Source organism: Mustela nivalis, assembly GCF_964662115.1.
Source record: "Mustela nivalis genome assembly, chromosome: 7".
NCBI classification, from domain to species: domain Eukaryota; kingdom Metazoa; phylum Chordata; class Mammalia; order Carnivora; family Mustelidae; genus Mustela; species Mustela nivalis.
Genome location: NC_139026.1, coordinates 84663506 through 84683171, shown reverse-complemented (window position 1 = coordinate 84683171; position 19666 = coordinate 84663506). Strand labels below are relative to the sequence as shown.

The following is a 19666-nucleotide window of genomic DNA, read 5'->3' as shown; positions in this document are numbered from 1 at the left end:
TAAAAATTACAACAGTTCAAAGACACTAATTCAGGAAGCTAGAGTTATTCTGAATTATACTTTTTTCACTGGATTCAAGAAGGATCAGGAGGGGCACCTGGGTGGCTCAGTGGGTTAAGCCTCTGCCTTCAGCTCAGGTCAGGGTCTCAGGGTCCTGGGATCAAGCCCTGCATCAGGCTTCCTGCTCAGTGGGGAGCCTGCTTTCCCCCCTTCTCTGCCTGCCTCTCTGCCTACTTGTGATCTCTCTCTCTGTCAAATAAGTAAATAAAATATTAAAAAAGAAGAAGAAGGAGGATCAGGAGGATAGAAATTAACGCAGATGATCTGAGTGGAAGAAAAATAAGTAGGAACATCTTACAAGGCAGCAAATTCTATGGCTACTTTTTTAGTTGAATCAAACAGTTTGGAGATTGTTTAAATGACTTAATTTCTTTGAGTAGTCCACGGTTGGTGAATGAACAAAGCATGCCTTCTCCTTGGAATGAAAGAGATTGCTCCTACCCCGTGAACTGAGCCTATTTTCTCCCTCTGTATATTGAGACTGCAACAGGAAACACTCCAGAGTAAGGAAACTGGAATGTGACTGACCTTTTACCTGGAATGATACTGACAACATTGGCATTTGCCACCAGTGATGTGACAACAGAGCTGACGGGAACTCTTCGCTAGACACCTGAACAACTTCTTTTTATTTGACCGATGTCTATCCTTCAGTTTTGCAGTTTTGCAATGTCCTAGAACTATATCAGACATTGCTGATTTTAAAACCAGGCATACTACACTTTATAATCTACTCCTTTTTAAACAAATCATAAGGATCTATCAGCTTCATTATTTTTGATTGAGGATCCAAACAGATTAATGAGATGGCAGTCTAGCAAGATTCTCCTCAGCACAGACAGCTAGACCTTTCTCTGTACATCCATCCAAGGCCTCCCTGGCTAAGGGATCTTGTTACTATCTTGTAAAATGTCTAAATTATTCCAATGTCTGATCACATAACGTAAAGCAATTGCCAGCATTTCAGTCACTGATACATAATACAGCGGCATAATTCCGCTTTGAACATCTTCACACTCAGCCATGAAATAACTCTTGGATAACTTTGGGCCCAAGTCACAGAAAATCTTATGATACTTTGTTCCTTCATAGTTGTAAACCAAAGAAGATGCTAGCATCTTCCTTTCCTCTTATTTAAGTGTATGAATCAGAATCAGGTTTTTAATTCACACCAGGTAATAAGTATACAATAGCACCTACATTCATTTTGCATATGCTAACTGAAAAGCATAAAATTTATTCTATGACCCTAAGATTCCCCTGGCAGGATTCTAAGGGAGTAATTCACCAGGTCCTGCTGAGGACATTCCCAAGCTGCTCATCTCCCTCACCACTGACACCACTCAAGTAGCCTGACCTGCTACCATCACTTGCCCACGTTATCGCAACTGTGCACTAACTGCCCTTTGTCTTGTGTCTTCTAATGCATTCTCTGTGCCACCAGAGAGAGCTTCCAGAACTGGGAGTCTGCTAATGCCTCTCCCAACCTAAAACCCTTCGATAGATTCTCACTGCTCTAAAATAGAATGCTGGATCATGAAGACGGTCTAAAAATGATCAGACCCCTACTCTCTGCCCGGCCTTATTCCTCACCCTCTTGTCAAAACACGGAGCCTTCACTAAAGAAAATGTAGTTGGGAAAGCAGCTAGCTTTCAGAATAGAGGTAGCTACTTTTATATTATTATACAGAAAAAATCATCCTTAGCAATCCCTGGCCAATAGAATAGCTATAGTTTGTTGAGTTTTCAATTATGTGCTTTACATACATAAATCTCATCTAATTCTCCTAATAAACCTTTGAGGTATGTAATACACCGTCTCCATTTTACAGGAGAGATACCTAAGCGGTAGGACTGGATTTGTTTGCTCAGTTTTCCTTCATTCTCCTCAGAGTTTGCAAAGACAAAAACTACATTTCCCAGATTCCCTTGCAGCAAGGGTTCTGAGCGTAAACTGGGTCCCAAAAGGGGATGACACACAAGTGAGACAGGGAGATATAGAGGGCAGAAGTGAAGCAGACACCCCCTTCCCATCTCTTTTTGACTATTTCTGTGGGAAAGGAAATGATGGCTCCTTGACACCATGCTGTAGGGTCCATCCCATAGCCACCTTGGTGTTCAGAAACTGTGGTGGCAGCAGCAAGTTCTTGATCCTGGAAGAGTTCTAGGGCTGTCCTCAGAGGTAGGAGCTCCCCTGATGGGCTAGTTAGCTGGAGTTCTGTAGCCATTCCTGGAAAACTTTGGAACAATCTAGAACTTGCTTCTTCAACCCTTCTAATGCTTTAGTAAGCACCTAGTTCCCTGTGTTAAATCCTTCCCTGATTAGAATACTTAAAGTTGTTTCTGGTTTTTTTGTATTGAACCCAACAGTGCACAAAAGCCTCCACATTAAGCTGCTGAAACGAAGACACCCCCCACCACCAAAATACAGTGGCTTAAGTAAAACCAAAGTTTCCTTTTCTTCCACATCACAGTCCGCAAATGGGTGATATCACACAAGCTGGGTGGCTCTGTTGTCATCAGTATGAAGCTTCTCTCTGTGGCCCAGGGAAGCTATCATTTTCTGACTATTTCCCTGCCAATAGGAGAGCCAGGAGGTGAAGAGAAAGTCAATACTCAATGATTTTCCACCAGGTACAAAACTCCTTTTCTCATGTCATTAGCTAGAAATGAGTCACCAGCAACACCTAATCCCAAAGAAGGGTGAAGGAATATAGTCACTAGGTAGGCAACCATGTACCCTGCTAATACGTGGGGTGGGGAATAGGGGGGTGGTGGTGAAGATATTTTGTTAGAAAAAGAGAGAAAGAAAAATGGTTGTCAGGGTAACTTCTCAGTGTCTGCCATGGTTACCACTCTGCACAGTATCCATGCACACGTTCTTCTTTCTGTGGAGACACCACATTCACCCCGCCCTGAAGTAAGATCCTCATCTATCGCTCCCATAGGAAAGTAACAAAATCCAAAGATCTCTCTGGTCACAGCCCTTAAGCTAAGTCTCTTTATTTTTTTTTTTTTTTTTTTTTACTGGTCTCTATGCTCAGCCTTTTCCTCTCTCCTTCAACTTAATGTTGGCTACCTTTGGTGAGAGCCATCTGAAACAGTTGAGAAGGAATGTCTTTATAATTCAGTCTTTGCTCTGGGCTGACTTCCATTGTCTGGACAAGCAGAACACTTAACAGAGAGCTGATGAGAAAGACCTTCATCATCAAATTTACCTGCAGCTACTTGGGGATGCAGACAGATTTTCAGGCTTGCACAGCCTGAAAAAAGTTCTGAGTCATATTAGATTGCAAACCATAAGTGAGAAAACTTCTATTATCAGAGCTATATTGCTTACTGATTAATAATTACCCAACTTCCTTTTCCTCTTATAATACACTATTAGCAGTAGTGTGGGCTAGGCAACATATACTGATATTCTAAGCTATTCTCCTTGAGCTAAAGGTCATTAGGTACAAGGCTCATCATCCAAGTTATGGTAGGTAACTAATTTAGTAAATGATATGCCACTGAATAACAAATGTTACCAATTTTCCTAGCTAAAATATTGTGCCAACTTTGAATTATATAATAAATTTAGTATCTGTGAAAAAATAAAATACTGTATCAATGTCGCCTACTGCCTGTTGCTACCTGAATCCACAAACTTACTTTAGGTTTTGTTACCATAACACCAATTTTTGGTACCAATTTCTATATTAATTAGGGAACATGCTAAGGTCTTAAAAAAAAAAAAAAAAAAAGATCCTCTAAGATATAATGTCTTCATAACACAGAAGCTTGTGTCTCTCTCACCCAACAGAATAGGGACAAGCAGGGAAACTCTGCTACCAATGAGTGTCTTTCCTGTCTGGGTTCCCTTTAACTATCCTATTACCATTTCCCCGCCAGAAGAAATGTTTCTTAAAAAAAAAAAAAAACTTCCAAAAGCTGCCACATCACTTCTGATGACACCCCATTGGCAAGAACTTCATTTTGTCGCTACAAGGAATGCCGTGAAATACTGTGTCTAGCTGAGTATCTGTGTGCCTTGCTAATACTCAGGAATCCCATTACTCAGACAAGCAGAGGAAAAAGGACTCCAGGAGAGTCTTAGCAGTCTCTCCCACTGTGGGGACTAGAGAATCTCAGCTGCTTGTCTCCAGATACCAAAGGCAAAATGACTTCCACAACAGCCTTCCAGTATTTACAAGGAATGTTAAGGCTCTTACTGCCACTCTTTCCTTTGATGACACATACTCTCCAGAATCAGAAAGTTATGTTGCTTTGTTTCACTGACCTAACCATTCGTTTATAGATTTGTTCCAGCAGCCATCATTAATTGCATCCCTACCACGTACCCGTCATTTAGTTAGACCATAAGAACCCACAGATAACTAAGACGGAGTCATCTGGGATCCTTAAGAGTTTCTATTTACTTGGATTACTTACTTAGAAAATTCATTAGTCTCTTCTGAACATAGGACAGAACCAAAAATTTGCTTAAAAGTAACAAATTCAAGGGAAACACACAAGAGAAAGAGTTTTATTTTTCACTTTCCTCAATTTTGTACTACTTACATCCATTGGCCTAACTAAAATGATAATTTAGTGTAAAATGAATCATGTAAGGTACAAAAATCTTGGCAACGAGGATAAGTTTCAACTCCATTACACCTACACACTCTTACTAATCAACCGCTATGTTGACACCAGCTTTCCATCATGACAATGAGGCTGTAGTACACAGAAGACGTTTTCTCTCCACGGACGGCCCCCCAGTTTGGAATCCTACTTCTCGTGGAACTAAGCCAACACCAAAATATTCCCCCAAGGAAGCCAGACACAAATGAATATGTACTGTTTTATTCCATTTATACTTCAAGTATAAAAACAGGGGGAAAAAACATGAATGCATGCTCTTAGAAGTGAGGAGAGAGGTAGTACATGGTGGGGGCATACAGGATGCTTCTGGAATGCGGATAATGTTCTATTTCTGGATCAGGGTGCTGATTACACAGGTGTGTTTGGTTTATAAATCCCATTTGACAACACGCTGAAAATTCTGGTAGCAGTTTGTTACTGTTCCTATTATTTAGAAGGATGTAGAAAAATTTATGTTTAGATGTTAACTTATGTTGTCCCAGAAGTTTCTTTTTAAATCTTTTTTTTTTTTTACATTTTATTTATTTATTTGACAAGCAGAGATCACAAGTAGGCAGAGAGGCAAGCAGAGAGAAGAGGAAGCAGGTTCCCCACTGAGCAGAGAGCCTGATGCGGGGCTCCATTCCAGGACCCTGAGATCACGACCTGAGCCAAAAGCAGAGGCTTAACACACTGAGACATCCAGGTGCCCCCACTGTGAAGGTTTTCAACAACAAGAGGTAAGTGTGCCTTTCCGATTCCCATCAGATTGAGGCAGGGGTCATGGGAAGGAACTGATGGGGAATCAGGAGCTCTAGCACTGGGAGTCCGTGTCTAAGTCCTTCTGATATTTACCCCTCTCCGCCTGTTTTCTGACTACACCTGAGTCCTAAGGCTCTCCAGTCTGTAATTCTCTCTTGATCACTCATTATTGCCGTTTTCCTGTTTTGATCTAGAGTAGCTTTTTTGGCACTCTAGTTATCAAATTAGATAGACACCAGGAAAAATTGATGATATCATGACAAATCAGCATAGCTCTTTACCAAAGGCAGGAACCCTGGGACAGGGCACCCCCTGACTCCTGATTTATGGCCAGTACATGGCCTGAAGCAAAGCCTGGCATTTTTCTGGACCTCAGTTTGGTCATTTGTAAGTCAAAGGAGCCAGACTGGATGATCCTTCAAAATCCTTCCAGGTCATGATTCTGCTTCTGAGTTAACTTGTTGAGATCTAAGAAGTAGCTGAACCAAAACTCTAGGGTTCTGGCTCAAATCCAGTTTTCTTTCTACAGAGATGTATGTAAAAAAGCAAGTTGTAATCAGATTTTTAAAATTCTTGTTGACCAGTTTGTGCTGAATGCAGATGTCCGCCACATGAGGTAAATACATTCTCCTTGCCTTTCAGGTGGGGAAACTGCCCATCATGTGGACAGGGGATTCACCCCAGTATGTGTGCCTGACTGGTGCCAGAGGCAGGATGAAAAGCCTCGTCCTACAGATTTCAGCGCTTTCCTCTCTCCTAACAGGCTCGTAACATGCCCCCAAATCAACAAATAAGCCAAAAATAAATCCTATCCCAAAGCAAAAGCAGTCCTTCTTTTTCTGTTTTCCTCCAGTTGAGGAAGAAAAACAAGAATGGGAAAGTTTCATTTATCTCCCCCTATGGGGGAGTTCACATTTTATCGGGAAGATATCAATACTTTGGGGGTATAAAAGGCATTATAAGTACAGGATCAAAGATCAACAAGGATTTCCTTCTCTTCTCTCTCTCCCCCCACCCTTTTTTTTTTTTTTTTTAATATTCTTGTGGAAGTTAGAAAGGCATACAAGTAGCCCACTCAACCTGATATGACGCCTTTAGGGGGTGTCAAGGGTAATATGAGCCTACGCTCTATGGAAACAATTCTAGGATGTGTAGCAAGCATTGTGGACAACACTCTGAGCAGACTTAGGAATATTTTTAATTACTGTTTCAAGCAGGCTGATGATTGTTTCAGAACAAGTCTCCCGTCACACCCCTGCACTTGATCTGCAGAATTCCTTAGAAGACACTGGACCCAGCAGGCAGTAATATATCACATGCCCAACAAAGACAAAAAAATGTCCTGGACGTTGCCGTAACTCTCAAGGAGTTGTTAGAGTTCACTCAAGTACTTCTAAAAATACGATGGGTTAAACTTTCCGAGCCTGCTTCCTTTAGATGGACCATCAATAACTAGGCAAAGAATAGCTATTACAAGAAAATATGTACAATATTTAGTCAGTCCTTATTCTGTGGTTTATCTGTGCTGAATCCCCCCTTTTAATTTGTATCTCCAAAGTCTACTCTAAGCTGAACACTGAGGTTTTGAGTTAGTTCTACATATAATCAGACTATTTTCTAAATCGGGTGTTACGAGTCTGCCTACTTGTTACTTTCCGTAGTTGTAAAATGCATGGGTATGTTCCCATGAAAGCTATGTTCTCCTGAACCCACCCCCACCACACCCCCGGCATGGTGACCTTACTGAGTGCAAGGATAATGTCTCTTAGAAACTGCTTACGTCCAATAGCACTTTCTAGTGTTCCATGTATCATTTGTGAAACATATTTTTAGACTCTATTATGCCAGAGGCCAAGAGTTACAAATATAGCACAGCAAGTTGGACACAGTCCTGTCCCCACAGAACTGACTGCCAAAAAGTATACAGCCAGGAACCCTGGGGTACCCAGTGAGAGGGAAATAGAGGGTCCTGCAGAAGCTTGCTGGAGGCCAGCAAAGGCTTCCTAAAAGGATTCTCAGCTGGGCTGAGACTTGAAGGGCAAGTAGGAATTCACCAAGTGAAGGAGCATGGCAGGGGGGAAAGGTGCCCTGTGTGGGGAGGGCCGGGAACTGGAGAAATGGGATAGCTCTCCCAGAGACCTGAATGCCCCATTGGAGGCCAGGCTGCAATCATTTGCAGGTGACAGTCCAAAATATTGCTGAAGGGAACAGTGAATGCTCTGAGGCACACTTGCTGAGCTGGACTCTGCCTGTAGGGTCCCAGTCACGGTCCCGCCTCCCAAGAATGCTCCCCCATGAACAGGAGCCTATGTTCCACTCAATACTCCTTATCTCTTATCAGCATGTGCAGTTCGCACTTTGAGTTAGGGCCCCTGTAGAGCACAGGGACAGAGGGAGCCTCAACCGCCCACTCATCTACAGTTTGCATTTAGGGAACAGTCACTATGAGGCAGGCAGTCCGATGTGAGTTGTGACTAGTAACAGCAAACCTCAAGCCAGGCACTCTCCTAAGCCTCTGTCCTATACTAGTGAACTTTTTTTCTTTTAATTCTTACAAACTCTCTGAGGTAGTAGACGTTATTATCCCTATTCTACGGGTGAGGAAACGGAAGCACAGAGAGGCAGAGCAACTTGTCCAAGGTCACACAGCTAGCAGTCAAGGAGTCACACTGGAACCCAGCCAGCCCAGCTCCGGCCTGAACTCTTAGGCCCTGCACCCTGTGCTTCTCTACCTCCACAGAACAAGGAGAACACCAAACCTCTCTTCTGCCAGGGATTTTTCCTTCTGCTGGGGAAGGTGGACACAAACACCTACCCAGAGTACAAGGCTATGTTAGAATTGTGAATCATACAGGGAACCTGGGTGGTTCAGTGGGTTAAGCCTCTGTCTTCAGCTCAGGTCATGATCTCAGGGTCCTGGGATCCAGCCCCACATTGGGCTCTCTGCTCAGCAGGGAGCCTGCTTCCCTGTCTTTCTCTGCCTGCCTCTCTGCGTACTTGTGATTTCTCACTCTGTCAAATAAATAACTAAATCTTAAAAAGAAAGAAAGAAAGAAAGAAAGAAAGAAAGAAAGAAAGAAAGAAAGAAAGAAAGAAAGAAAGATGAATCATACAAATGCAGCTCAAAAAATAAACTTCAGGAGGCATAGTCTACAACATGGATACAAAACAACATATTTTCCACAAGAGAAATGGCTACCGCTTACTGAGTGTGCCTCTCAAGCACCTGGCATTTCATTTAAATTACCTCATCGCCTTCTCACAGCAACTATGCAAGGAAGATACTATCTGTTCAGAAGAAGCTCAGGCTACAGTAAGTCGTGTAGCCAGATTCCGAGGGTGAAGCTGAGGTTCTTGCCTTGCTCCTTGGGGCCTCCTTAAAATACAGTGCTTTAACCTTACTCCAAAGAATCGGCATCAATTTCATGTAACTTCTCTTTGTTGTAGACAGTAAGGGGAAGTGTTTCACTTCAGGCAGTTACCAGATTCACTTCCCAAATTCTGCAACAGGAAGCGGCAAACATACCAAAACATCGTGCTCATGGCAATCTGACTGCTTGGGGAGAAAGCTCTCGCTGCAGACCACTCCACCTGGGGCGGACAGGAACACTGCCCAGAGCACTGTAAGGCAGAAGGACGCCATCTTGGAGTTCTAGATCCTACCGGGCCAGGGGAGAAGTGGTATGAAGAGCATCGCAAAGCAACAAGGTGAGGAAGAGGAAAAGGGGGGAGGCAGAGGAGGGAAAGAAGGAGGGTAGATCAGACAACGCAGCACAATTAAAACTTTAATCCTTATCTTCCCAGGAAGATTTTCTTTCAATAGCCAAGGGTGCCTAACCTATGTTGGTCAATTCAACCTCTGCCTTGGCTGTCAGGTATCCTGAAAAAGAAGACTAGGGAGCAAGGGTTAATATCCAAGATTTCAGGATAGGAAGATACATTTTAACCCTGAAGTACAAGATAAATTACATCAAAGAATAAGGAAAAGATGAAAATTATAACTTTGTTTTTAAACATATACTACAATTTTATTTATTTATTTTTAAAGATTCTATTTATTTGACAGAGAGAGATACAGCAAGAGAGGGAACACAACAGAGGAGTGGGAGAGGGAGAAGGAGGCCTCCCATGAGCAGGGAGCCTGATGCAGGGTTCGATTCCAGGACCCCGGGATCATGACCTGAGCTGAAGGCAGATGCTTAATGACTGAGCCACCCAGGCGCCCCCTACAGTTTTACACTAATGGCTTCTTTCGCACTTCCTCCAACCCTCCAGCCATGTGGACTAATACCCATTGTACTAATTAACCTTATGGTCACATAACCTAAAGATCATTTTATATTCGTTTTTAACTCCTTTTGGGGACTAAAAAAGGGGCAAGGTATTAGACTTTCCAAAGAGAAGAAAACAGAAAAGAACATAAAGACAAATAAAACTAACACCCCCCCCCCCACGGGGGCATCAAGAGTAGCAAGGATTCAAATTAGAGTATCACAGAGGAAGGAATGTGCAGCTGAGTCAGAAATGTAGTGACCTGTGTGATGAACAAAGGGAAGTGAATCTTATCCCTTCTGGCCAATGAACGCAGACAGCGTGTGTGGAGCCTGGAGGCAGCCTGCTTTCCCTTGGGCCTGCTTAGAGATTAGGTAAATAGAAACATCTTCAAATAACGCAAGATGTAAGAAACTGAAAGCATAACAAGCTGGAGGAGTCATCAGACGATATATTTAGGAGAGCTTATTTGGCAAGCTAGAATGACAGAACAGCAAGACGTGGTTAATTAAAAGTATTTAAGGCTAAGTGTCTATGACCGGGAGGGACTTGAAAACTCTGGCAAAGAATGAGAAGAGGACACCATTCTCCGAAGATCAGGCAGTAATTTTAACAAACCCATTCATTCACCATTGCACCAACGGCCACTTTCTACATCAAGACTACTTCAAGATTTCAACAAAAGGAAGTGGTTGACAAGAGAATTACCAGGAACTCAGAAGTATTTAATGGGGGGAAAAAAAACTGCTATACAAGGGAAAGTTTGTTCTGTATATTATCTAGGCTACACATACTTTTCTAGCTTGTGGGGGTGCGGAGCTAGGAAGAGGTAGGACCTTTAAAAACAGACACTGTTGAAAAACCCCTACACTCACAGAATTTTGGGCAGCTTTGAAGCACAGTTAGACCCCTCCTCTCCCTGGAGCCTCCTAACGGGCTATTTAGGTAGAACAAGAAATTTCTTCATTTTACAGAGGAGGAAACAGAGGCCCAGGAAGGCCAAATATATTGATATAGTCATGCAGCTAGTAAATGCAGGACGGAGATAATCCAAATTATCTTTTTCCAAAGCCCATGCTTCCCCCCCCCTACCCCAGGGCTGTATAAATCTCAACAAGTAAATTCTCAGCTCAAAGATGTTAATAAAGTGAAATGATTTCAATTTTTTTTTTAATATTTTTATTCATTTGTTTGTCGAGAGAGGGAGAGAGAGAGCACAAGCGGGGGGGGGGGCGGGCAGCAGGCAGAGGGAGAAACAGACTGCCTACTGTGCAGAGAGCCCAATGTAGGACTCGATTCCAGGACCCTGGGATCATGACCTGAGCCAAAGGTAGATGCTTAACTGACTAAGCCATCCAGATTTCACTTTCTTGACTTGCTGTTGAAACCTGTCTCCTAGGGACACCTGGGTGGCCCAGTGAGTTGAGCGGCCGGCTCAGGGGATAATCTCAGGATCCCGATCTCAGGGCTATGGGAGGGAGCCTCTGCGTGGGGCTCTGCTTAGGTTTCTGCTTGGGTTCTTGCTCCCTCTCCCCCCCACCCAGCACTCTCTCGCACTCTCTCTCTCAAATAAGTAAATAAATCTTCTTAAAAAAAATCCCCTAAGTTTCCTGGACTCCTAGTTAATAGTTTGCTCACCTATTCTGATGCACTTCTCACTTCTTTGCCACTCAAAGTGGTCCCATGACCTACCTGGAGCTTTCTGGAAGACTCTGTAAACAGAGCTTCTCCCTTCTGGTTCTAAAGCTATGGTTACCTCACTTTCCCCGTCTGTCAGGTCTTGCTATGTAATCTTTGGTCTGTATGTGCTTTGCCGTAGCCATAAAACTGTATGCTTGGCAGTGGAGGAACCATCCTTGGGCTCCCTTTCCTGAGTCACCTGTCTTACCCCCTGCAGTGCCCACCACTGTTCTCAACACGCAGAAGCTCGATAAATACAAACTGAATTGCAAAAAATCACTTATTCTCTCAGTGTTCTATTCTTGCACGAGAAATTGCTTCTTGGCATCATAAAATTTGGGCACTGCGGTACCTTGTATGATATATTGTGGGGAATTTATCAATTTCATAAAATATGATGTTTCAGTTGCATGAGGTTCAAGTTGCTGACTTTGTTTTAGTCAAAAATTTTATCTTAATTTCATCTGCTATTTTATCAGCTTTTTCCTCTCTTGTGGGGAACAGTGGAAATACAGTTATAGTAAAAATTAATAGTAATAACAAATAGCTGATATTTATTGTTTATCATGTGCAGATACATGCTGAATTATTCATATTTATTATTTCATTTAATGCTCATAATCCCTTTCTTGAATTTATAGATGAGAAAACAGAGGCACAGGGGAGAGAAACAACATACCCCAGCTCCCACTGCTCATGGATGCTGGCAGATTCAAATCCCCCCTGGAAGCCACCTTTTAAATCAGTTACTTGGTGCAGTCACAAAAATAATGACTTTGTAGTCTTTTTAAACAGTTATTGAGATGTAATCACTTTACATGACTTTGCTACTTTAATTTTCCACAGAAAAGCTTAAGATTTGTAATATGCTGCTGCTTTTTTTTTTTTAAGACTTTATTTATTTATTTGACAGACAGAGATCACAAGTAGGCAGAAAGGGAGGCGAAGAGGGGGAAGCAGGCTCCCTGTTGAGCTGAGCGGAGAGCCCAGTGCGGGGCTCAATCCCAGAACTCTGAGATCATGACCTGAGCCGAAGGCAGAGGCTTAACCCACTGAGCCACCCAGGCACCAGTATGCTTCTTCTGAATCCAGCAGTTTTTTAACTGCTCTGTAACTCTAAGAACACTACCAAAACTGAGGCTTTTTGCCTCCATTTTGTCCCCTCTAAAATGAGAGTGTGAAGAGTCATTGTTAAGATGAAACGAGTCTGTGAGGGGAAAACACCCATAGGCAGCACCAAGTGCCCACAACATGCTTCTGTTGGTGTCCGCGTAACTGGGCTCCATCTCAGCAGTGGCCATTCCCTTACTACCATAGGAAGGCACATTCATATGTCTCTCCTGGGTTCAGTATGTGCTTTAAAACAAATTGGTTGGGACACCTGGGTGGCTCAGTGGGTTAAGCCTCTGCCTTCGGCTCGGGTCATGATCCTGGGGTCTTGGGATTGAGCCCCACATGGGGCTCTCTGCTCAGCGGGGAGCCTGCTTCCCTTCCTCTCTTTCTGCCTACTTGTGATCTCTCTGTGTCAAATAAATAAATAAAAATCTTTAAAAAAAAATGGTTTGCCTACTATTAAAGAAATTGCTAAATAAAACCCCACACTTTGATAAAATATAAATACACCTAAAACTGACTGGCACATATGGTCAGGTCATTGAATATTTGATGATAGATGTATAAATAAATGAATAGTTGACCTAATAAAGGAATAAATGATCAAAAGCTCAAACAAGAAAGTGAATGACTAATAAAATTATGAAGTTCAAATTGATCTGCGGAGTCTGGGAATAAATGGATACAAAAAGGAATAAAATGATAGGCACATTTTTTTTTTAATTTTCCAAGAACTATATACCCATGTCTCTACTGTAAATCTGTAAATCATGTCTCTACTAACATGCAATTAACAGTTTCCAAAAATAAGTAATATGAAGTCAGATTCAAAACTAATGAAGTCCACATCCAATTATAAGAGAACCTCAGTGAGATCTCACTCAAAATTGAGGAAGGAAGTCTAGGGTCAAGTTTTTATTTCATCCTTAATTTCCCACACTTTTCAAAGAGCCATATTCTAACTCTTTCTCAAACATTTGCAAGGAAGTATTGAGATTGTGAAAATAGATACTCAAAATACCTCCACAAATATTTACATTCTGCATTTTTAGTTAAACAATTGACTTTGTTCTTTAGAATTTTGGTCAAAATACTTACATGTTTTAAAACATCAATAACAAGAGGATACAGTTTTTCCCCAGATAGTCTAAACTTACTGGTTTTAGCAAAAGCTTCACAAGCAGGAATTGGGCAATTAAAAAAATGTTAATGCACACACACCCTGAAGATAAGGGGTAATGGGGAGGGTGGCAGTCAGCCATTTATTTTAACAGAAAAACACATCTCTTGAACCTCCCTGTGTTTATATAGTTGAGACTAGCTGAGCAGGTACATTTACTCACATCACTGTGACAATAACCTCAATTTACTGACTTTCTATAGGATTTACTTCAAAGGAGGTCTTGGTGTGCATTGGTTTATTACTTTTCCCAGCATCTCAGTACACAGGGAGGGGACTAGCATCTTCTCTTTATCACCCAAGATTAAAACTGGAGGTACTAGGAAATGAAGTGACTTGCCCAAAGGAGACAAACTATGACCTTATGTAACTTGGCTTAGAACTCATGTCTCTTTCATACCATAGGATGTTTTCCCACTGGATTATTCCTCCTTTACATACATCTAAGCCAGCCACGGTGCCCAGTTGGATAGGATAGACTGACTACCTGGGCAATTTCCAAGAAAATTTTTGGAGTGTGGGTTGATGTGACCCAGAGGGCATGCTGAGCCTGGGGAGAAAGAAAAGCAAGGCAGATAGGACTGTGTGTGTTGGGGGACATTCAGTGAGCAACACGTGAATGACTGCAAATAGATCAGCAAAAGGAAACTAAGCAAAAGTGAGAAACGGGAGCACTTTCTAACAGACGTCTTTCCCCACTGGCCTCATCTGAATCTCCCACTGCAGCCCTGAGTTTTGCACCTGCCCCTAAACATCAGCCCGAACCTGAGCTCCCACCGTCCCCACGCCCCGTATGCTGGAGTTGCTCTGGCAAGAGCCCGGAGACCTGTTTTCCAGCAGCTGACTCGGGGCAGGTGGCTTTGTGAGAGGAGACTGCAGGTGGGTAGATCTCATCACAATGAACCAGTCGCATCTATGACCTTGGAATGGCACATTCTTTGGGGGTGAAACCAGTCAAAGGCCCTCTGCTGTAAAAGTCACAAGGAGGTATTCGGACGCCCGTGGTCATCTCTTTCAAACCTGACTTGAGCTGCCAGGACTGAGTCACTTTCTTTTACCATGGGTCTCATTACTAGTGGCTAGTTCCACCTGTTTCAATATTTGGTTGATGGCAAAAGTGACCCTGGAGAGCTGAGGGACAAGGGCACCTGAAGTAGCTTCCAAACCAATTGTAAAAGAAACCAAGATAACCTGTCCCCTACAAATGGGACTATGAAGACAACTTGGCCAAAACAATGTGTTCCAATAGGTACCTATGTCTAAAGCTCTTTCCTGGGGTTAACCAGGTTTGGGAGGGGGATCCATCTAACAGCAGCAAGAGACGAAGTCAGCTCAACTTCCAGGAGTAAGAATGCAGGGGAGACATAGGAAAATACCTCCGGACCCAAGAAACTAGAAGAGAAGAGAAAGACTGGGCTACATAGGTCACCTAGCATAGCTTTTTACCCCACCCAACTTCTCAAAAGCACTGGCCCTTTCCAATCGTCTCTCATGAGTGGGTGAAGCGACTAATTCTTAACTTTTTAAGCAATGAAGTTCTCCTCTGTCTAAATCTTGCAAATCCAAGAAATGGTTGTCAGCCCTCAGAGAAATAGGGACCAATGTCCGGGTGTGGTACAGTAAACAATTACTTAAAGAGAAGCTCAAAAGATCCGGGGTTTTATTTCAATTTTGCCGCTTTTTATCTGTGTGGTCTTGTGTAAGTCACTCAGCTGCTGTGTCTGCTTTCTTCCTCATTAAATCCGCTAATGTCTTCCTCTTGATGCATTCTAAATAACACATAGTCTCTCTTCTTCCTGTACCTGGTCATTCACACTAATGGTTTCACATCACCCCCAAGGACAATTTTGTTTCTGGAATGTGTATATTCTGATCATCGGAATCACAGAAAAAGACCTCAAAATAGGCAAGACCATCAAAAATCAAAGTTGGCCCTTCCCAAGTGGTTACATGATGTTAATGTTCACCTCTCTCTGAAATCTAGTTTCTCACTGAAACAAGTTATTCTATAAAACAAGAATAATGTTGTAATTAATGATTTCAATTAAGGAATTGTCAGTGAATTCAATTAAAGGTAGACCTGGGTAATTATGTGTTGTATCTGAATAATCTGATGCTCTTGAAGCCTTTCTTAACTGATACAAGCCCTGATATTTTCAGGATATTAAAATACCTGTGTTGAGATGCCTGGGTGACTCAGATGGTTAAGCGCCTGCCTTGGGCACAGGTCATGATCTTCAGGTCTTGGGATCGGCCCGCAGTGGGCTCCCTGCTTGGCAGGGGAGTCTGTTCCTCCTTCTCCCTCTGCCTCTCTTCTTCGTTCATGTTCTCTCTCTCTCTCTCTCGCCCTCTTTCTCTCTCTGTATCTCAAATGAATAAATAAAATCTTTATAAATAAGTCAATAAATAATAAAATATCTGTGTTAAACCAGAATGTTCAAGGCCATCACAGTTCAGCATTTCCCAGTTGAGAAAGGTTTTCACTAGACGATATTTAGGGACGACTTTTTACAATCATTAAGCCTCGTCACATTACTACTAAAAATTTCTCTTCTATGAAACCGTGAGGATCCTAGCAAATATATTAAGCAAGGAAGTATGCAAATATTGCTGTATCTCTTTGTCCAATGAGAGAAATGGCACAGGAAAAGAGCTTTACCATAAATCACAAATACAGGTCTCTGAGATAAAAACAGAGGAGAATCCTAGGCGTGTGTGTTTGACTCTGCCTCCCCTCTTTGACTGTGAACACACATGCCCAAAGGAATGTAGACTTTTCCCTATGCCTCATAAGAATTAGCATCAGGGCGATCACACTGTTTGTCCCTCAGCCCCCTATGCTGCACAGTAATACGCTGAGGCCCACAGAGTTTAGGTACCTTGCCTGAGATCACATAGCTAGTCAGAGAGGCCTTCCTCTGAACCCCTCAACGTGGCTCTTTCCCAGACACGGCTCAGCCCAGCTCCCTCTCCTACAACCCCTCACCTGGAACAGCTCACTCATTCATTTGGCCAATGCGTACTAAGAACCCACCTAGGACATTAAGCCCAACGCAGAACGCAAGTTCTCATCAGCTAACACAGGTTAGGTTACCCTCCCTCCCAGTGGGGGAAGAAAAAAAAACTCAAAAGTCAAAATGAACAGATAAACAGATGAGAATGAGCCTTAACACAATCTCTAAGATTAGACACACCTGGATGCACAGCCAGACTGTACGCTTTACTACCTGTGTGACCTTAGGCTACTGTGTCCTCTTGCGTAAAACTGTGGCAATTCCTCACAGATGTTTCATGAAGATTAAATAAGGTAACGACGTTGTGGGTTTTGTTTAAATAGCACAACATGTAGACAAAGGGTCTCAACAAGTGGTAATAATTACCGTCCCTACAGACCGAATAGGGCCGGAAGGGCACCCCCTGAGCGCTCAGCTCCAGCCACCTGTCCCACGTCCATGGAGAGAGCAACAGGGAACTTCCCAAGGGCCTTACCGAGGCCTAGGGGCCTGGTTCCGGCCTCAGGCCTTCCTAACTCCCTGTCTCTGACTTTCTCAGTGCACCATGACATTTAAATTCCTTAGAGTCTATGAACCGTCTACCAGTCCAAACCTGTGCACATTCCTGCCAGAAAAACTCAGAACCTTGCCTAATGAGTATTTAGTTAACAGGAAGATATCAGACCAAGATGAGAACCGCTAAGCTAAAGAACAAAAGAAGTGCATTGTGAGCTTTCCCCAACATGCCCTTTATCTATTGTCTCTGAAATCCGTTTACTCCATAACAATGTGGGGCATTACATGAAAAGCAGCCCTAGATCCCTGGCCTCCCCAGCCCTCCTGGAGGAGATGGGATAAATTCTCATAAACACCCAGTGACGGATATGGAGACACAAAGGCCATCTCAGCTATATAAAGATAGGCACCTGTTTGGAAAGGCTTCAAGGAAAAGAGTTCTAAAGGGCAGTGGGGTGCCGGGCAGACTACAGAGTTGACCAGACAGCAAAGTGAGACAGTAGGAGGCAGCAGAAAGAGGGACCCCTCCACAGCAGAGGGTAGAAGTGAGGGACTTTGCAAACTTCTCCAGAACACCTTAGTGCCCTTGTCATGGACAAGAACCAGAGAGCTGATCAGATTAGAAGGCAGACGTAAATTATGGTGCACGCTCCTCCAGCTCACGTGTTTATGTGCCTTGATCAGGTCTGAGTCAGTCTTGGCTTCACCTTTACAGTAAATGGGAATGTGAATGCCCCAAACCCAAATAACTTCAAAACCCCAGAAGTGACTTACTGGCCTCATCTCCATCACTGAAAGGTAGAGACATCTAGGAGTAATCGCAGAACTCCTTTTTTTTTTTTTTTTAAACACTACTAAAAAGTATTAGAAGAGCTAAAGAACTGCAAACCTACCTGGGTTTTAAAAAATTATACTTTTATAAATGTTTTTGCTAACATGTCTTGCCACCTAGGATGGCAGGTTTGTAATGGCTAGAAGTCATTAAGGCTTATGTTTTTGCTTTTTGGACAATGATCTCTAATACAGCAGCACGGTGTTGTCCGTAGATACTGTTATATAAATACTTGTTGACTAAGCTGGTCATGCTCCTTACTCAGGTCATAAGACACACACATATCCCTTTCAAGAAACCTTGATTCATTCCTCCACGAAGGCCCTGCAGGCCACACTGGTGACAATCTCGAGAGTAAAATAATATTTCTCCTTTAACAAGTGCGTTCGACGTGACAGGCACTATTCTAGAACTTTACTCATTCCTTCCCATCCCTGCTGACTAAGGAACTCCAACCTATGATAAAGCAGCTATGGTTGCAGATGAGAAAGCAGGGCCTGGAGAAGAGAAGAGATGTGCCCAGGTCACACGATTAATAAATCACCGCAGGAGATTACAATCCAGCTCTACCCAACCCCACACTGCAGCTGTGGGGTATTGCTCAAGAAGAAGACAGATTAGGGGAAGAGTCTGAGAAAAATCTCTAGTGACTGTACCTCAAATTAAAAACAAAAAACAAACAAAAAAAATCCCTTGTCTTTGTAAACTTTTACGTTGTTTTTCAAATAGAAAATTGCATGAGATGCCCAGTGCATAAGCCCCAACAATTACCACATGAGATTGAAGGCAGACCAGTAAGCCAACCAAAAGCTTTTTTCCCAAGACAGGGCTGTGGAAAAGAGGTCAGATTTCCTGGGTCTCCCCAAACACCTTCTTCCACCTGCCTCCTAGGAGCTCTGCTGTCGAGGTCTAACACCAGCCGAGTTGAAAATAATTGCAGTGGGAGGGCTCCCTTGGTCGCCACTGAGTGCCAAAGTAAATCTTACTCGTCAAGATAATCTCATCGGGCACCATCCACCATGTCCGGTGGACACTGGCCCCTCAGAAAGGCGGGTCTCGCACAGCCCCCCACCCCTCACCCCCAGGGCCCACCCTGGGGCCCGGACAGTGCCGGCAGTGAGAAGGGCCCGGGGTGGGGAGCAGCCGCCAGCTCCAGCGCTAGCCGGGACTCCCCCAGCACGCTGGCTCCGCGCTCCCCGGGAGGGTGCCCTGGCGGGGGCGCAGGAATAACAAGAGCCTCTACGGAGGCAGCAGGGAAAGGCCAGCGGGTTCAGATTGTTGTTTCTGGATCGTTTTCGCGAGTCTGGGCCTTGGGAACCACGAGACTGTGTGAGGGCTGAAAGAGGCCCTTGTTGAAAGGGAGCTGCCGCCCTTCTCCACGAGACCTGGAGCAGGACGCCCAGGGCCCCTGCACCCCTCTTGCCCCCTTAGGGGGACCTCGGGGGCCGCTGTCTTGCGAAGCCACTGCGGCCGACAATGCCATGGGGAGGACGTCTGCAGCTTGCGCGGACCGTCCGGGTGGTGCCGGGGAACCCACGAAATGAGACGTGTGCGTGAAGGGGCTGGGTGAGGTAGGAAGCACCCCAGACGTGGGACTTTATGATTTGAGGGAAATGAGAGACTGGGCAGCAG

General features: G+C 43.6%; 1 long non-coding RNA gene across 2 annotated transcripts; it reads left to right on the top strand.

The window, feature by feature from the left end:
• Nucleotides 1-4767: 4767 nt before the first annotated feature.
• On the top strand, nucleotides 4768-6272 carry LOC309870493. 2 transcript variants are annotated; one of them, XR_014314618.1, is made up of 3 exons: nucleotides 4768-5065; nucleotides 5245-5426; nucleotides 6091-6272. It is a non-coding gene; the product is annotated as an uncharacterized lncRNA (long non-coding RNA). The 2 variants fall into 2 exon arrangements; XR_014314619.1 differs by lacking the exon at nucleotides 4768-5065 and adding an exon at nucleotides 5086-5116 and having other exon boundaries at nucleotides 5250-5426.
• Nucleotides 6273-19666: the final 13394 nt, after the last annotated feature.